General features: G+C 47.3%; 1 pseudogene; it reads right to left on the reverse strand.

Annotated features, from left to right (window-relative positions):
* Nucleotides 1-2,930: 2,930 nt before the first annotated feature.
* Nucleotides 2,931-3,736, reverse strand: LOC144893367 (ATP-dependent DNA helicase PIF1-like; annotated as a pseudogene).
* Nucleotides 3,737-4,737: the final 1,001 nt, after the last annotated feature.

The following is a 4,737-nucleotide window of genomic DNA, read 5'->3' on the forward strand; positions in this document are numbered from 1 at the left end:
CAGTTTGGCTTCTACCCCCATTCTGACCCCCTCTATCTGCTGCCCCATTTGGTTAACTTCCCTTTCCGCTTGGTCCCTCATGTCCCTCAATTTGCCTTCCATGGTGTTTTCTAACCCCTCTAACCCTTTTTGCATCCCTTCCATTTGATTCTCTTGAGCGGCCATTCTGTTTTCTACCCCCATTAACCCATTTCTCACCTCTTTTATCCCGTTGTCTAACCCCTCAAAATTATTGTCTAACCTCCCAAATTTCTTGTCTAACTCCTCAAAATTACTGTCTAACTTCCCAAATTTCTTGTCTAACTCCTCAAAATTATTGTCTAACTTCCCAAATTTCTTGTCTAACTCCTCAAAATTATTGTCTAACTTCCCAAATTTCTTGTCTAAACCCTTAAAATTATTGTCTAACCCCTCACTGGTACCCCTCGCTTCGTCCCTCATTACCCCCATTTGGTTTCCCATTACCCCCAATTGCTCACTCTGAGCCCTCATTTGCTCACTATTCTGGGCCATAAGGGCCTTCATTTGTATTAAAAACAAGTTCAAATCCACCGGTGGCACCACTACGGTCGCGGGCGTGGACGCCGTGGCCACCTCGTGCATGACAACGCTATTTTGCGACCCTGCCGCCCTCACTGCTTCGCTCTCCTCCCGTCCCTCAATTTGGTCCTGGACCGACCCTGCCTCACTCTCCCCTACCGGACCCCAGCTGTCTTGATCCGCCATAGCGCGACCTTCAAAATTCGGGTTTTTATTTTCGTATAACAAAATCAAATTTCGCCGTTATAATTTCGCGCGGGAAACGCGCTCCGAATCGATTCTAATTGTTACAAATTTGGGCCTAATAAATTTAGTCCCGGGTTCGAATTCCACTCCTCGACACCAATTGTTACAGACGTGGCTTAGATGTTATTTACCGAGCGGTTTGGTATGACCACGTCTGCACAAGTTACCCGATTATACCCGAACGTTGACTAATCGCGCTACGCTAGGTCAATGAAGGAAAAGACACACGGCTGGGATTAAAATGACACGACACCAGGGATACGGTTCTCAAGACCTCCGGAGGAGATTATATTCGTTCGGAAGGTCAGATTACAGGAACGAGAGGTACAGCATAGAAAGACAAGCACTTAGACACAATCTTATATTAACCCCAACAGACGACAGATAAACGGGACAAAAGGCTGACTCACACGGGGATTGATGGCTAGGAAAGGCAGGATCGATGGCTCCAGGTGCACCTGGGCTCAGGGACAGAATCGACTCGGTCCGGTCCAGAGATGCGGGAGGTCTCACAGCGCTCGAGGTAGTGTCTTGCTCTTCTTCAAGCTGGGGGCGCATCTCACCTCACATCCGGTGAGTCGCTTCGTATATCCGGCGGGGAGTGACACGCCCTCGGCTCGTTAGCTCCGCCTCGTGGAATCGGCACGTTGCTTCTCATTGGGTGCGTGCGGGGGGTTTACCAGGCTCCGCCCTTGACGAGGAGCTGACAGCCAGCCCCTTCGTGGTAACCCCGTGGAGCGCATGGTCATGGCGGCTAACCGAGCTGGTGGGAGGACGCACACTCCCCCCGCGCGCCGTGGTTGTAGTTGTTGTTGTAGCTGTAGTTGTTGTTGTTGTTGTTGTTTGGGGAAGAAGATGGAAGGAGGTATGGGAAAGGTCCTAAACTCACTACTGGTGCCATATAATCACATTCTGGTGCAACGAAGAGTCATAATTAATGGAAACGAGTCCTTAACTGACATAGACTAAGAATAACTAGCAAGATGTCCGAAAGTTGTCTACGTGTGATGCGGTGGACCTGGGCACGACATTTAATGGGGGAAAAAGGGGAAGGTCGGTTCTACAGAGTGTTGTTTACAGACAATGGGACTAGGGAATGGGGGATTGGGGATAGTTGGGGAGTATTGGGGAAATAGGGGAATATTTACAAGCGGATATGGAGGCCAAATTCCATATTCGCAACAATATATATATATATATATATATATATATATATATATATATATATATATATATATATATACTAGCAGATGTACCCGGCATTGCCGGGAGGGTGAGGGGAGGAGGGGAGAAGATGTGGGAGGGGGGGAAGGGGAGAGGGTATGGTGGAGGAGGGAGGGGTTAGGGGAGAGGGTAGGGTGGATGGGGAAGGGAGTGGGGGAAGGGGTAGGGGGGAAAGGGAGGGGTAGGGGGAAAGGGAGGGGAGGGGGAGGGAGGAAGGGTAGGGGGAGGGGAGGGGAAGGGGGAGGGGGAGGGAGGTGGAGGAGGGAAGGGGAGGTGAGGGATATAGATGGTTACTGGCAATTGATCACATCCACAAATAATGTAATCCACACAATTTATTTACTTTACATAACGTTAATAGGAATACATGGCCGTGTAGATGGGAAATACAGTTTGTTTGAAATAAATCACAAATATCAGATGAAAGTTTTTAAAATTTAGAACTATTCTCACTCAGAGTTAAACATCACCGCAATATTACACGGTTGCTTCAACGTTTTCTGTGAATTATATGTCATAATTGTGAGATTTTGTATTTTTTTTAATGAGATTTTTATGTTTAAAAAAAACGGCAAAAAATCATTAGAACAGCTGTGAAAAAGCATCAAAACAGCAGTGAAAAAGCATCATAACAGCAGTGAAAAAGCATCAGAACAGCAGTGAAAAAGCATCAAAACAGCAATGTAAAAGCATCAAAACAGCAGTAAAAAGCATCAAAACAGCAACAATTGTCCGGTGATTTTTCAATCACCGCAGCTAAATGTGTCGGAGTAATTAACTATTTTCCTTCATGCCTTTTTGCGTGTTTTTTTTTTATACACATAAATACATAAAATCACATAAAATACACATAAAAATCAGATCAGAATCAGAATCAGAATCGATATTCTCACAATCATCACAACACACCAGACACATAGTTAATTACACAGTGCTTCCTTGTAAACAATGTTCTTTGGCTTTCCTTGTTCGGATAGGATGTATTGATTGTTCTCTTGTCCTACCCGACTACATCCTACGTATCGTTGGCCATGGGAGAAGCACGGGGAATCAAGGTTCAGTCCGACCACCTTGAGAGATTGTCCTTGTGCCTTGTTGATGGTCATGGCAAAGCTGAGCCGTACCGGGAATTGGAGCCTTTTGAACTCGAATGGCAGATCAGATGGTATGATTGGTATCCTCGGAATGAAGACCTGTTCCCCGCTATAGTTTCCTGTACGTATGTTGGCCTCATTTACGTGAGGCATCAACTTTTTGATAGCCAGTCGTGTGCCGTTGCACAGTTTTGGAGGATCGATATTTCTCAGGAGCATGATTGGAGCACCTTCCTTTAGATGGAGTATGTGGGGAGGCACACCCGGAGGCTGTAGCGAATTGAGGAACTCTACCGGGTAATGGACAGTCTCGTGGTCGTTTTGGATTGAGTCGACAGATAAGTTCTTAGATCCCCAGGAATAGTCTGCAGAAAATCACAATTGATTTTGTCCACTGCATCGTTCTTTGGGGCTAGAATTGCCCTTTCACAGAGCCAGGAGTGATTTCGGTAGTTGGCGGGCATGTTGGGGAAGACGTTCGCCTTGAGTTCGTCAGCTGTGGTGACATTGTTGCCGCATGGTACGATGTCCAGTCCATCTTCAGAGCACGTCTCCAAATCTCCGTTTCCGATCTGTAACAGCTCCGCTGAAAAGGCACCTGCGGCTACATCTCCATGAAGGGTGACACGCATGTTTGTGCTGAGTTTCAACTTCGTCACTTTTGATCATAGAGGAGATGCCTTTATACAGGAACGAAGTTCATCTGCCTTGGTTCCACGTGGTATGACAGGCAGGGTCTGTCGGAAATCCCCTGCCATCAGAAGAGTAATGCCTCCCATGACAGTCTGATCATTTCGAATATCTTGCAGTGTGCGGTCAACTGCCTCCAATGCAACTCTGTGAGACATTGTGCACTCGTCCCAGACAATGAGTTGGCATTGCCGAAATACCTCTGCGACAGCCAATGACTTGGAGATGTTGCACATTGGCTGCTCCATGTTAGTGAGGTTGAGGGGGAGTTTGAAGGTTGAGTGGGCGGTCCGGCCCCCGGGGAGAAGAGTGGCAGCAATTCCGGAAGAGGCAACAGCCAGAGCAATCATCTTTTTCTGCCTGATTTTTGACAGGAGGAGGTTCATAAGGAACGTTTTTCCAGTGCCTCCAGGTGCGTCCAGAAAGAACAATCCACCTTCAGAAGAGTGTATGCTCGCCAGCACTTGCATGTAGATCTGTTCTTGCTCCACTGTCAGTCTTAGCTCGTTTTCATTGATGTAGTTTTCCAACTCTTGTGCGTTGTATGAAGTCTCTCAGAGTACTTCCCGAGCCAGGTGATTCTGTTGTTGTCGCTGTGTTACAGGAAGGCCAATGACCTCCAGCGAATGTCCTCCAAGAGAAAGCAGTTTGTCTTCTATGAGTACTAAGGCTTCATTGTAGATCGCATCGGAGTAGTCTGCTTCAGCATGAACCTGTCTTGCCCTGTGGAGAATGTCCTCGCTGAGATCGTCACGATGGTTATTCCACAGTTGTACCGGATTGGAGAGACCACAAGTTTGTAGCATGATGGCAAAGAGATTTCTCAACAGGGCTGGAGAGCGTGAGACTGCTGCTTCTTCTAGAGTGGCATCCCAGTGGCTGTCATCCTGCAGAAGGCCATGAAGGTGGCAGGCTTGGTGGAAGGTGTCGCAAACCTGGCAGT

The sequence above is a fragment of the Myxine glutinosa genome, chromosome 8 (genome assembly GCF_964187855.1).
Source record: "Myxine glutinosa chromosome 8, kmMyxGlut1.1, whole genome shotgun sequence".
NCBI classification, from domain to species: Eukaryota; Metazoa; Chordata; class Myxini; order Myxiniformes; family Myxinidae; genus Myxine; species Myxine glutinosa.